The sequence below is a fragment of the Choloepus didactylus genome, chromosome 4 (assembly GCF_015220235.1).
Source record: "Choloepus didactylus isolate mChoDid1 chromosome 4, mChoDid1.pri, whole genome shotgun sequence".
NCBI lineage: Eukaryota > Metazoa > Chordata > Mammalia > Pilosa > Megalonychidae > Choloepus > Choloepus didactylus.
The window spans coordinates 140,365,107-140,379,488 of NC_051310.1; the positions used below are offsets into that span (position 1 = coordinate 140,365,107).

Genomic DNA, 14,382 nt, shown 5'->3' on the forward strand with positions numbered 1-14,382 from the left:
TCATTCTCCAAATACTTTTTTATTTAGCAAATCTTGCTTTTGTTATTTAGCAAATCTTTTGAAGTTGAACAAAAGTAATGCAGTCTAAACAATATTTGTTCTGTCATTATATTACAATTTCTTGGGCAGAACAGTTATGTGCATAGCAAGAGTTAGATTTTTGGAAGTTTTGGTGCATTAACAACAGAATTTGCCTCCCGCAATTATCTCCTCCCTCCACTCTTGTAATCATAGGAGCAGGCGTGAGTTTCTGCATAGCGATGAGAGGCACAGAAGTTGTTTACATATCTGCATTTGTAGCTAGTAGCCAGTCCCATTTTCTTTCCACAAAGAAAACAGTGCTTTGCTGTTTTCTTCTTTTGTTGGATGGGAGCATTCACAGGTGGGAGGTGATGAGTACAACATTCTCCTTTTTTGCGGAGATGCATGTTCTCCATCTTACCCTTCAGCAGCTTCATCTTATTCATTGTTATTGAATTTTCAATTGTCTGTTGCCCAGAAGAGAAGCTCAATTTCTTCTTCCTCATCCATATACAGATTATACACAGAACCACCACTTAAAGATTCAGATAATGGTGTTAAAGTATCATCTCTCCTATCTACTACTTGAAAGAAATTCAATTGATCTCCTCCTCGGTATACCAAAAATGAAACTTGTTTGTTGTGGAGATCTTCTCCCAGACCTCATCTCGACTGGAATCCAAGTACTCAGCCATCTTCCTAAGCGGATCTTCCACAGGAAGTTGTCTGGTATTTATAGGTCCACCACACATAGTCAATACCAGCTTCAAGGTACAACCTTCTGAAATATTATAATCATTCAAGCAATAATCATCTTCAAGCTCCATGTTATTCCAAATTAAGTGCTGCTGACAGATGGGAATCCCTTTCAGTCGTTGAATTTTTGCTTTCACAGAAATAACAGCTTCAAACAGTGAAACTCTCAGCTCAAAACATGTTCCAGTCAGTTTCACTGAAGAGCTCTGTGTTAAGCAGTTATCTTAGGTTAGTTGTCTTTTTCTTACTCCCTTGTTATGGTCTCTTTGAAATGTTCTTTTATTTTATGTTTTTTTTTAATTTTTATTTATTTTTTTTTCATACAGTTGATTTAAAAAAGAAAAACAAGGAAAAAATATGTAGTGCCCCCTTGAGGAGCCTGTGGAGAATGCAGGGGTATTGGCCTACCCCACCTCGATGGTTGCTAACATGACCACAGACATAGGGGACTGGTGGTTTGATGGGTTGAGCCCTCTACCATAGGTTTTACCCTTGGGAAGACGGTTGCTGCAAAGGAGACACTAGGCCTCCCTATAATCGTGCCTAAGAGCCTCCTCCCGAATGCCTCTTTGTTGCTCAGATGTGGCCCTCTCTCTCTAGCTAAGCCAACTTGAAAGGTGAAATCACTGCCCTCCCCGCTACGTGGGATCAGACACCCAGGGGAGTGAATCTCCCCGGCAACGTGGAATATGACTCCCAGAGAGGAATGTAGACCTGGCATCGTGGGACGGAGAACATCTTCTTGACCAAAAGGGGGATGTGAAAGGAAATGAAATAAGCTTCAGTGGCAGAGAGATTCCAAAAGGAGCCAAGAGGTCACTCTGGTGGGCACTCTTACGCACACTTTAGACAACCCTTTTAGGTTCTAAAGAATTGGGGGTAGCTGGTGGTGGATACCTGAAACTATCAAACTACAACCCAGAACCCATGAATCTCGAAGACAATTGTATAAAAATGTAGCTTATGACGGGGTGACAATGGGATTGGGAAAGCCATAAGGACCACACTCCACTTTGTCTAGTTTATGGATGGATGAGTAGAAAAATAGGGGAAGGAAACAAACAGACAAAGGTACCCAGTGTTCTTTTTTACTTCAATTGCTCTTTTTCACTTTAATTATTATTCTTGTTATTTTTGTGTGTGTGCTAATGAAGGTGTCAGGGATTGATTTAGGTGATGAATGTACAACTATGTAATGGTACTGTAAACAATCGAAAGTACGATTGTTTTGTATGACTGCGTGGTATGTGAATATATCTCAATAAATGAAGATTAAAAAAAAAACAATAGAATCAACAAAACCACAAGTTTGTTCTTTGAAAGATCAACAAATTGACAAGATTTGGCTAGACTGATGAAGAAAAAGGAGAGAGGACACATAACTAAAATCAGAAATGAAAAGGGAGACATTACTACCAACTCCAACTGAAGTAAAAAGGACTATAAGAGGATACTATGAACAACTGTATGTCACCAATGTGATGACCTATATGAAATGGACAAATTCCTAGAAACATACAACTCCCTCCACTGACTCAAGAAGAAAAAGATTCAACGAACCAATAACTAGTAGTGAGATTAAATCTGTCATCAAAAACCTCCTAACAAACAAAAGCCCAGGACCAGATGGCTTCACAGGAGAATTAACACCAATACTGCTCAAACTCTGCCAAAAAAAATGAAGAGGATGAGCACTCCCTAGTTCATCCTATGAGGCCCTTATCACCCTCATATCACAAGAAAAGACAATTACAGGCCAATTTCCATTATGAATATGGATGCAAAAAATCCTCAACAAATACTAACAAACTGAATCTGACAACACATGAAAAGAATTACACACCACGATCAAGTGGGATTTATCCCAACAATACAGGGTGGTTTAAGATAAGAAAATCAATTAATGTAGTACACTATATTAACACAATGAAGGAAAAAAAAATCACGATCATCTCAATTGATGCAGAAAATGCATTTGACGAAATCCAGCATCCCTTTTTACAGTTCTTAGGCCATGAAAATGTCCACATTAAGTCATCAATAGGACAATACCTTTTCTGGATACCAGTTGCTAGGAAGCTTAGGCTCCGCTGTCAGAAAGAAAGGCAGATGCCAACATCTGCTTGTCCTTCTCTACTGGGTTTCATTTCTTCCAGCTTCTGGCTTCAGTAGCTTCTCTCTTTTAGCTTCAGTCTCTCTTATCTTTTATGTGTGAGCATCTTTGGATTTTCTGTGTGTCTTTTATCCTTTTATAAAGGACTCAAGTGAGAGGATTAAGACCCACCTTGAATGAGGTGGGTCACAACTGAATTGGAATAACCTAATCAAAAGTCCCCCCATAGGTCTACACCCACAGGAATGAATTAAAAGAACATGTTCTGAGGTACATAACAGCTTCAAACCGATGCACCACATATCTGGTCAGGATTTAATATCCAGATTACATAAAGAAATCCTACAGCTAAATAACAAAAAGACTCAATTCCTCTGTTAATGCCTACTTTCATATTTGATATTTATTTAATTTTTTATATTGTACATATTGAATCCCTGATTTGTTTCAGTACTTTTATATATATATTTTCTTTGTTGTCACTATAGGGCTAAAATTTAAGATCGTAAATCTATAACAATCATGTTTTACTGTTATACAAACTTATCTTTAATATTATACATTTGTTCCTATAGCCCTCTGTCCCCCTACCTCTTTTTTGTACTTGTTACAAATTATATCATTTGTACATAGTGTGTCCAAAACCATAGATATATCATTACTTTTTATGCATTTGCATTTTAGCACTTGTTAGAAGAAAGAAGTGAAGTTACATAACAAAAAGTACAATAGTACTGACATTCATAATTACCCATAAAGTTACCTTTACTGGTTGTCTTTATTTCTTTATGCCACTTTTATCCACTGTCTAGTGCCTTTTCTTTTCAGTCTGCTGAACTCCTTTAACATTGCTTGTAAAGCAGGTCTAGTAATGAATCCCCTAAGCTTTCGTTTACTTGGAAATGTCTTAATCTCTCTCTCATTTTAAAAATACATTTTATTGTGAAATTTAACATATATACAGAACAGTGATGACTTTCAAAGTACAATTTAACAAGTAGTTGGAGAGCAAATTTCAAAGAATGTTATTGGTTACAGTTCCACAATTTCAGTTATTTCTTTATTGTGAAATATAACGTATATACAGAAAGGTGATAACTTTCAAAGTACAATTTAGCAAGTAGTTATATAGGTAATTTCAAAGAATTTTATGGGTTGCAGTTCCACAGTTTCAGTTATTTCCTTATTGTGAAATATATATATACAGAAAGGTGATAACTTTCAAAGTAAAATTTAATGAGTAGCTATAGAGCAAATTTCAAAGAATGTTATGGGTTACTGTTCCACTGTTTCATTTATTTTCTTCTAACTATTCCAATGCATTACCATCTAAATATATATGTATATAAAGTTTCAGTACTTGTAATCCTTTGTTAAATCCTATCTTGTCTTTTGCTACCCCTTCCTCTCATTTAATCACTTTCTCAAACTTCAGGGGTATCTAGGCAGTGATCACCCTAACTTGTTCATATTGAAAATCTTCCTCATTTTTTGAAAGAATTTCTGGCCAGATATAAATTTTCTTGGTTGGCAATTGTTTTCTTTCAGCACTTTAACTATTTTGTACCACTGCCTTCTTGCCTCAGTGATTTCTGATGAGAAATCAGCACTTGATCTTATTGGGATTCCCTTGTACATAACTTGTTGCTTTTCTCTTGCAGCTTTTAGAACTCTCTACTTGTCCTTGGCATTGGAGTATTTGGTTGCTATGTGTCTGGGCATGGTTCCCTTTGAGTTTATCCTGTTTTGGGTTTATTGGGCTTCTTGAATGTGCATATTCATGTCTTTCATTAAATTTTGGACATTTTCTGTCATTATATCTTTGAATATTCCTTTTGCCCCTTTCTCTGTTTCTTCCCCCTCTGGGACTCCTATAATGCATATATTGGTACATTTAGTAGTGTCCCACAGGTCTTTTAGGCTCTGTTTTTTAAATTCTTTTTTCTTTCTGCTCCTCTGCCTGCCTCATTTCAATTGTTCTAAGTGATTCTTTCTTCTACCACATCTAATCTGCTGCTGAAAGCATCTAGAGAATTTTTTGTTTCAATTATTGTGTTCTTCAACTCCAGTATTTCTGTTTTGTTCCAGTTGAGAATCTCAATGAGCTTCCCATATTTTCTATTCATTGTTTTCATCATATCCTTTATTTCTTTATCTGTGTTTTCCTTTATCTCCTTAAGCATATTGAGGATCATTTTTTTTAAAGTCTCTGCCTGGTAATTCCAAAGACTGGTCCTTTTTGTTGATGGGTTCTGGATTTTGATCTTGTTCCTTTTGATGGGTCATCATTTCTCTTTTATTTGTTTGCCTTGTATTCTTTTGTTGCACACTGTATATTTTAATATTTTAAAGTGTATACTGGGGAATTTAGTCCCTGAGCTATCTGTCCCTTATGTTTGTATCCTGCTAGTGATATGACAGCAATTTTATTGAATGACAGGAGCTGATCAGAAGAAACAATCCAAATAAAAAGCACCTGTAACTGTCTTGCAAATTGGCTCTGCTTTGGCTGGTGGTCTCCTTCAGAGCTTAGCATTCCTATCAAGATCACCCCAGGGCAAATGTGAAATGCAGGGTCCTCTCTGTTTTATATGAGCCTTCATGGAGCCATGGGAGCCTGCTTCTCTTCCTGGGCTTGTGTTTGCTAGAGGCCTTGGAAATTCCCTGATTACAGTGTACAGGCATTGGAGTGAATGCCACCTCTACTCCCTTTGAAATAAACTTTCTCCCCCTCCTGTGTGCTCTCTTGAGTGACTTTAATGCAGATAGTCCTTTGCCCCAAGCTGCTTCAGCTTAATTGTTTCACACTGTCCCAGCTCTCTGCAAGCTGCTTCTCTGCCTTAAGGACAAACTTTGGGAGGGTGAGCTTATGACAACTTCCAAGGCTCAGTCTCTGAGACTTTCACCAGATAGTTACACTAACTTAAGTGCTTCCCAGTACAAGCACAGGAGCCACTCTGCTCCTTCTGGAATAGGGCCAGGGATCCACAATGGGAGTGCAAGCTGACTCTACCCCAGGTTGTTCCAGGGATGGGGGAAATGCCAGCAAGGGGGTCAGGAGCTTCTTCTATGGCTTTTGAAGCTATGTTTTCTTGATTCACCACTTGCCCAGTTAATGTATCCGTATAACTGTTTTCTAAGATACCTCTGATGCCCTTGCTGGAGGGTGGTTGGAATAATGGTCACCCTCATAATTGGTTCCCAGTGATCTGAAGTAGCTGATCAAGATAGTGATCAGTCTGACCTGGTGTCAGGAGGCTGGAGTTACATCCTGATGGGGAGGTATATGTCTCTTTGTATCTGATCTTCCAGGGTAGCTTTTCTCAGAAATTAAAATAATATTACAAGACTGCATGGTACTCTCCACAATTTTATTTTACTTCATACTTCATGCAGAAAAATCACAGGGACCATTGTCAAAGTTACATTTGCAGTTTTAAGAGGAATCAGAATTAAAATTACTTTCTTGTCACCCACTTTTTCCCTGGTGTCTTGGTGTGTTGAGAACTCATGCTGATTATCTCTTTTTAATTGCTTGTCTAAAGATTTTTTTTAAATTCAGCCTTTATTGAGATATATTCACATACCATACAATCATCCATGGTGTACAATAAACTGTTCACAGTACTGTCATATAGCTTTGCATTCACCACCCCAATCTATTTTTGAACATTTTCCTTAGACCAGAAAGAATCAGTAAGAATAAAAAATAAAAATAAAAAAGAACACCCAAATCATCCCCCACATCCCACCCCTATTTTCATTTAGTTTTTGTCCCCATTTATCTATTCATCCATCCATACACTGGATAAAGGGAGTGTGATCCACAAGGTTTTCACAATCACACTGTCACCACTTGTAAGCTACATTGTTATACAATCATCTTCAAGAGTCAAGGCTACTGGGTTGGAGTTTGGTAGTTTCAGTTATTTACTTCTAGCTATTCGAATACATTAAAACCTAAAAAGTGTTGTCTGTATAGTGTGTAAGAATGTCCACCAGAGTGACCTCTCAACTCCATTTGAAATCTCTCAGCCACTGAAGCTTTATTTCATTTCATTTCTCATCCCCTTGCCTAAAGATTTTTAATGTGATAATTTGAGATAACTTTTGTTTTCAATTATCAAATTGGCAAAGATTAAAAAGATTGGTAATGTGCTGTGATTGCAGGAGGAGTGTGTGTGAATTTATTTTCTGAAGGATAAGCTGGCAATAGGAATCAATGATGGACCTTCAGTCATCACATTAACAAATGTTTTTCATCTCCCAGAAGAAAGGCATCAGGAACTTAAAAAGCATTCCCCCATGAAATTTTTGCTGTTTTAGTTTGGCCTTTGCCCTTTTAAGTGTGACTACACAGATTTAAAATATATAACAAAGTCATTTAACTTTTATGTTTTCCCAAAACTCTTCAATAGATCTTCACCAGATGTCAAATTTGGTTATCAGGGCTAAACACTGACTTTCTAGCAAGCCAAGGATTTGAATTAATAAAGTTTTTCACAGTGGAATTCCATACTTAAATCAGGAAGAAGAAAGACAAGCTAAGAGAGCAGTATGATGAAAAACATTAACAATCCAATGGTGCAGGATCTCTAGCATTTGCATCTCCTAACACCTGAAAATATCCTGTGATGATTCCTGAGGATCATTAGCTTATTGACCAAGTGGTAGAGGAAATATAAGACTTATTACAAAGTGAAGAAAACAATAACTTGGATTTGGAGCCATGTCTGGGTTCCAAAGAAAGCTAATTTATCAGTTTTGGAGCTGGAAGTATTCCAAAGGTATTCATGTTGAGACTTTAGAAACTGAAAAGAAAGAGCAGTATATAGTTACCAGCAAAGTAGATGAAGAGAAGACATAAAGACAAGAGCAGCAGAAATATGTTAAAGAAAAGGAGGCTCTGAATGATGCTTTGGGATTTTCTAGAGTCATTCATTCCATTGCTAAATCAGGAAGTCTTGTTATTGCACACAATATTCTCTTGGATGTCATGCATATGGTTCACCAGTTCTACTGCACACCACCTGTGGACTTAAATGAGTTTAAGGAGAGGAAAAAATGTATCCAGACTCTTGGGTACTAAATTGATGGCCAGCACACAATCTTTTAAGGATATCATTAACAAACATCCCTTGAGGAATTGGAAATACAGTTAAGAGGTGCCTTTCAACCCTCCTAAAGTTGAAAATGCTAGTTGAAAAGTGCTGAAGGTTTTCCAAGCTATGGCATAGGTTCTGAACAGCTCCACGAGGCAGGATATGATGCTTATATCTCAGGACGGTGTTTCATCTCTGTAATAAACTACCTAGGTTCTTTTCTCAGCCTTCCAAAAATTTGTGTTTGACCAAAACTCATTTTACCTTTTTTAACAAGTTATTTCTTGTAAGGGTCATGGATATCCCCTATCTAAACTCAGAAGGACCAGATTTGCAACCTAATGCCAGTTATGTTCTCCATGTGACGATTCCCAAAGAATGGAAAACTAGCAACCATTACCAGCATTTCAGTGCCTTTGGTAATGTTTAGATATCTTGGATTGATGATACATCAACATTTGTTTGTCTGAGCCAGCCCAAAGAACTACAAATTGCTGTCAAAACCAACAGATGTGCAGAAAGCTATCAGATCCAGACCTATGTTGAAAATGATGTGACCTTTCTCTCTCTAAGCCCAACTCAGCAAATAAATTCATTAACCTCTCTCCCCAGGAGGGACATGACTCCCAGGGTAATGAATCTTTCTGGTGATGTGGGACATGAGGGATTGGCAGCAAGGGATTGAAAATGCCTACTTGACCAATAAGGGGAAAAAGAAAGGTAACAAGCTGAGGTTACAGTAACTAAGAGATCCTAAATAGAGTCAAGAAGCTATCCAGGAGGTATCTCTTATGCAAGCTTCAGCTAGGCATCCCAAATGGCCACAGTAAGCCATGCCCTTACCAAAAGTAGTCCCTAAATACCTACATCCCTACATGAGATACTATAAAAGATTCACCAAGTTTTATCCCTCTGAAACTTAAATCCACCAGAGTGTTCCTATGCCAGACGAGTACTAAAACCCAGAAGCAACAGCTTCTTTAAGAACAACAACCAGTTGTATCCCCTCTTCCCTATACTGTTGACACCCCCTTTCAATATGAACAAGTTAGGGTGGTCACTGCCTGGACACCCCTGAAGATGGAGAAAGAGATTAAATGAGAGGAAGGGGTAGCAACAAACAAGATAAGATTTAACAAAGATCTATGAATACTGAAACTTTATATAATTGTATTTATGTGTGTATATATATATAGATGCTGGGGTGTTGGAATAGCTGGAAGGAGGTAAATGACATGGTGGAAGTATAACCTATAACATTCTCTGAAATTTGCTCTAAAGCTACTCATTGAATTGTACTTTGAAAGTCTTCACCCGTCTGTATATACCCTATATTTCATAATAAGGAAAGAATGGAAACTGTGGAACTGTAACCCATAACAACTTTTTAAATTACCTATATAACTGCTTGTTGAGCTGTACATCAAAAGTCAACACCTTGCTTTATGTATGTTATATTTTTCAATAACGGAAATAGCTGAAGTTGTGTAACTGTGACCCATGACATTCTTTGAGATTTGCTCTCTAACTACTTATTAAATCATACTTTGAAAGTTATCACTGTTATGTATATGTGTTAAAGTTTACAATAAAAAATGCATTAAAAAATTAAAAAAAATAAAAAAAGGGAAAGTTGACAGAAGATAGTTTGAAAGAGGTTGAAAGAAGGTGGTTAAAGACTGTACCAGTTTGTATATATTATGTCCCCCAGAAAAAAGCCATGTTCTTTGATGCAATCTTGTGGGAGCAGACTAATTAATGTTGATTAATTGGAACTTTTGGATTAGGTTGTTGTCCATGGAGATGTGACCCACCCAACTGTAGGTGATAACTCTGATTAGATCATTTCCATGGAGGCATGGTCCCATCCATTCAGCATGGGCCTTGATTAGATCACTGGAGCCCTATAAATCTCAGACAGAAGGAGCTCATAGCTAGCTGCAGCCACGAGGAGCACTTTGAAGAATGCACAGGAGCTGAGAGAGGAGCTGAAAATGCAACCTAGGAGCAAACAGATACCAGCCATGTGCCTTCCCAGCTAACAGGGGTTTTTCCAGATCCAATTGGGTATCCTTCAGTGAAGGTACCCTATTGTTGATGCCTAACCTTGGACACTTTATGGCCTTAAGACTGTAACTTTGTAACCAGATAAACCCCCCCTTTATAAAAGCCAATCCATTTCTAGTGTTTTGCAAAATGACAGCATTAGCAAATCAGAACAGAACTCAGGGCATATCCTGTTCTCTGCAGAAACACTATATTATCACTTTAATGGTTTTATAGCATTTAGGAAAAAGAAAATCTGAGTCCCAGTCAAGCAGAAGCTGGATTGGAGGACAGGAGAGTTGGGGGAGATTTCTAGACCACTGAGTTTGAGTAGACAGATTTCTGTGCAGAATTCTCTCAGAGGAGAAGGAAAAAATGCTAAGAAATTAAAAAAGAGGAAAGAGATTTCTCTGGCAGGAAGCATCTTCAGCAGCTCTGCCAAAGCTCTTTGAAGTTCCTGATACATGGTAACCAAGCCCTGAATGAAACAAATCACTGATGGCTACCACTGAGAAGAACCAGCCAACACCTCAACACCATTTGGAAGTCATACTATATTTAATTTAAATAAAATGTGGAGGGATTTGAAACAAAGTATGCCTCCTGGAAACCCAGTTTTAATTTTTCTGGTTGTGTTCCTCTTTTTCCTTTTTAATTTAAATTGTCTTTTGAACACATCACAATTTTAGGCTATTATGAATGTGTGTACTAATATCCAGTTAGTTTATTTGTTGCTTGTGTGGAAACCTCTGCCATCATGAATTAGTGTGTTAAAGAATCCACCTGATGTGGAATGTTGGCTGTGAAATAATGTGAAAAGAGCTTACATTCTTGAGTGCTAAAATATGAATTTAAGGGTTGAAACTCTTTCCTGCTCAGAAAGATTCTCACCCATGTTTTCATGCTCAGATTTTTGGGTAGTTATACTCTCCCAATGAAGAAATCTGTTGTACCTCCTTGCTTTCCACCATAGCTGCCAGAAAACATTCAGCCTTCTCAAGCTTGGTTTTTCCAGTAGGAAAAATGTCTGCTGATGCCAACCCATCAAGGAGTTTAACATGCCTTGGTTTTTGGGGCATATTTACTTAGAGTTATTTTTCCTAAGATGGTGAATTTCTCATGGGGGGACAACAGAGTTAACTTCTGTTCTTACATGTTGTACTGTTTTCACTCTTTAGTGTCTTAGCCTGGTTGTCTTTTCTTCTTTTCTTTTCTTTTTGTGTTTGTTTGGGTGGTAGTCTGGTAGTAAAGGATCATGGGTGGGTGCATGTACATGTGCATGTGTGGATGAAATCATGACAAAAGACAAATCTACAGAGAGGCGAAGAAGATGGTGGCATAGGGAGGAGTAGAAGTTAGTTAGTCCCCCTAAAACAATGAATAAAAAAACCAGGAACAACTAGTAAATAATCTGGAATAACCGCTGGGGGACAACCGTGACTGTCTACACATCGTACACCAACCTGGGTTGGGAGGAATGCCTAAGATTGCAGCATAAAATCTGTAACTAAAAACTGCATACCCGAGCCAGAAGCCCCCTCACCCCATGGCAGCCCAAACTGCAAAACCTCATTGGAGTAGAAAGCAGCACTCTCTGAACAAGCAAATATATCTCAGTCCAGCTTCAACTGGCATTTTAATTAACAAATGTGGACTGCTCAATACCAGCTACAAATCCCCAACAAGCAGACAGAGGCTTTTAGTGATGACTGACCTTAAAAAGACAGGAGGAGGGTGGGGCAGGATGGTGGACTGGTGAGCTGTGTGTTTTGGTTGGTCCTCCAGGAGGGTGGGTGGAGGGCTGGGGGCTGCGTGGACTGGACACCACGGAGCAGTCTGACTTTGGGCATACTTCATGCAGCACTCGTGAGGACGTCGAGCTGCTGAGATCAGCGAAATCTGTGGGTTTTTGCGGCCAGGGGACCCGCGCCCCTCCCTGCCGGGCTCGGTCCCGTGGGAGCGGGGGCTGTCAGCTCCGGGAAGGAGAAGGGAGGGCTGCAGTGGCAGCCCTTGTCGGGGGCTTGTTTCTGCTGTGTCCGGGCTCTAAACCATGGATGGGGCTGGGGCCGGACACCGGAGGGTCTGGGGGCGGCCGGCCCAGCAGGGAGGAGACAGGCATAGGAAAAAAAGGACACCGCGAAAAACTCCAAAGATGGAGGCGGGGGGTTTTTGGAGTTCTGGTGAACGTGGGGGGGGAGGGGCGGAGCTCAGGCCCTGGGGCGCATGTGCAGATCCCGAAGGAGGGCTGGTCTCTCTGCCCTGTGGACCTTTCCTTGATGGCCCTGGTTGCTTTGTCTCTTGGCATTTCAATAACCCGTTGGATCTCTGAGGAGGGCCCTTTTTTTTTTTTTTTAATCCTTTTTTCTTTTTCTAAAACGGTTACTCTGGGAAGCCCAATACGGAAGTCTTCGGAGACTTGCAATTTGGGCACGTAAAGTCAAGAGCAGAACTAAGAGAGCTCTGAGACAAAAGGCAATAATCCAGTGGCTGAGAAAATTCACTAAACACCACAACTTCCCAGGAAGGGGGGGGTGTCTGCTCACAGCCACCATCCTGGTGGACAGGAAACACTCCTGCCCATTGCCAGCCCCATGGCCCGGAGCTGCCCCAGACAACCCAGTGTGATGGAAGTGCTTCAAATAACAGGCACACACCACAAAACTGGGCGTGGACATTAGCCTTCCCTGCAACCTCAGCTGATTGTCCCGGAGTTGGGAGGGTGGAGCAGTGTGAATTGACAGGGCCCCATTCGGCCATCATTTCAGCAGACTGGGGGCCTCCCTGCACAGCCCAGCGGCCCGGAGCTGCCCTGGGGGGACGGCACTCACCTGTGGCATGGCGCGGTCATCCCTCAACAGAGGACCCGGGGTGCACAGCCTGGAAGAGGAGCCCACTTGCAAGTCTCAGGAGCCATGTGCCAATGCCGGGGACTTGTGGGTCAGTGGCGGGGACGGGCTGTGGCAGGACTGAACTGAAGGATTAGACTATTGCAGCAGCTTTAAAACTCTAGGATCACCAGGGAGATTTGATTGTTAGAGCCACCCCCCCTCCCTAACTGCCCAGAAACAAGCCCCATATACAGGGCAGGCGGCACCAACTGCGCGCGCAGGCTTGGTGCACCGGTTGGACCCCACAAGACTCACTCCCCCACTCACCAAAAAGGCTGAGCAGGGGAGAACTGGCTTGTGGAGAACAGGTGGCTCGTGGACGCCACCTGCTGGTTAGTTGGAGAAAGTGTACTCCACGAAGCTGTAGATCTGATAAATTAGAGATAAGGACTTCAATAGGTCTACAGGTCCTAAAAGAACCCTATCAAGTTCAGCAAATGCCACGAGGCCAAAAACAACAGAAAATTATAAAGCATATGAAAAAACCAGACGATGTGGATGGCCCAAGCCCAAGCACCCAAATCAAAAGACCAGAAGAGACACAGCACCTAGAACAGCTGCTCGGAGAACTGGGGATGAACAATGAGACCATAGTACGGCAAACAAAGGAGATCGGGAGGACTCTGGAGGAGCATAGAGAAGACATTGCAAGACTAAATAAAAAAATGGATGATCTTATGGAAATTAAAGAAACTGTTGACCGAATTAAGAGGATTCTGGACACTCATAGTGCAGGACTGGGGGAGGTTGAACAGCGAATCAGTGACCTGGAAGATGACAGAATGGAAAAGGAAAGCATGAAAGAGAGAATGGGGAAAAAAATTGAAAAAGTCGAAATGGACCTCAGGGATATGATAGATAATATGAAACGTCCAAATATAAGACTCATTGGTGTCCCAGAAGGGGAAGAAAAGGGTGGGGGTCTAGGAAGAGTATTCAAAGAAATCGTTGGGGAAAACTTCCCAAATCTTCTAAACAACATAAATACACAAATTATAAATGCTCAGCGAACTCCAAATAGAATAAACCCAAATAAACCCACTCCAAGACATATACTGATCACACTGTCAAACACAGAAGAGAGGGAGCGAGTTCTGAGGGCAGCAAGAGAAAAGCAATTCACCACATACAAAGGAAACAGCATAAGACTAAGTAGTGACTACTCAGCAGCCACCATGGAGGCGAGAAGGCAGTGGCACGATGTATTTGGAATTCTGAGTGAGAAAAATTTCCAGCCAAGAATACTTTATCCAGCAAAGCTCTCCTTCAAATTTGAGGGAGAGCTTAAATTTTTCACAGACAAACAAATGCTGAGGGAATTTGCTAGCAGGAGACCTGCCCTACTGGAGATACTAAAGGGAGCCCTACAGACAGAGAAACAAAGACAGGACAGAGAGACTTGGAGAAAGGTTCAGTGCTGGAGAGATTCGGTATGGGTACAATGGGGGATATTAAT

General features: G+C 40.4%; 2 pseudogenes; one reads left to right on the forward strand and one right to left on the reverse strand.

The window, feature by feature from the left end:
- Positions 1-203: 203 nt before the first annotated feature.
- LOC119532818 lies at positions 204-3,284 on the reverse strand (annotated as a pseudogene).
- A 2,596-nt stretch (positions 3,285-5,880) lies between these two features.
- LOC119532819 lies at positions 5,881-11,056 on the forward strand (annotated as a pseudogene).
- The last annotated feature ends 3,326 nt before the right edge of the window (positions 11,057-14,382 follow it).